The sequence below is a fragment of the Oreochromis niloticus genome, unplaced genomic scaffold, assembly GCF_001858045.2.
Source record: "Oreochromis niloticus isolate F11D_XX unplaced genomic scaffold, O_niloticus_UMD_NMBU tig00007662_pilon, whole genome shotgun sequence".
NCBI classification, from domain to species: Eukaryota; Metazoa; Chordata; class Actinopteri; order Cichliformes; family Cichlidae; genus Oreochromis; species Oreochromis niloticus.
Window position 1 is genome coordinate 49,899 of NW_020328701.1, and position 874 is coordinate 50,772.

Consider the following 874-nt stretch of genomic DNA (forward strand, 5'->3'; position numbering starts at 1 on the left):
CTGCTCATTAATGAGGGCACATTAACGACATTCCTTTTGGCGCTTTTCAGCAATGTCTTGTGCTGCCGGGTGAGGCCATCTACACCACACTAGCTCCTGTGCTGCTGGCTGAGGCCATCTACACCACACCGGGGCTTGAGTTGCAGCTGAGGCAACCTGCACCACACCAGGGCCTGTGCTGCTGGCTGAGGCCAACTACACCACACACTTGGCCAGTGGCTCTGCCTGAGGCCACCTACACCACACCAGAGCCTGTGCTTCTGGCTGAGGCCACCTACACCACAGCAGGGCCTGAGTTTCCAGCTGAGGCCACCTACACCACACAGGGCCTGTGCTTCTGCCTGAGGCCACCTACACCACACCAGGACCTGTTCTGCTGGATGATTCCATCTGCATCACAACAGGCTTGTGCCTTCTGACTGAGGACCTGTACTGCCGGCTTAGGCCATCTACAACACACCAGGGCCTCTGCTGTTGGCCGAGGCCAACTACACCACACCAGGGTCTGTGCTTCTGGCTAAGGCCATCTGCACCACACGAGGGCCTGTGCTGCTGGCTGAGGCCAACAACACCACACAAGGTATTGTGGCTCTGGCTGAGGCCATCTATTTCCAAACAGGGCCTGTGCTTCTGGCCGAGATCACCTACACCACACCAGGGCCCGTGCTGATGGCTGAGGCCACCTACACCACACCACGGTCTGTGCTGCTGGCTGAGGCCACCTACACCACACCAGGTCCTGTGCTGCTAGTTGAGGCCATGTTGATCACACCAGAGCCTGTGCTGTTGGCTTAGGCCATGTTGATCACACCAGAGCCTGGGCTTCTGACTGAGACCATCTTCAACACACCAGGGCCTGTCCTTCTTGCCGAGG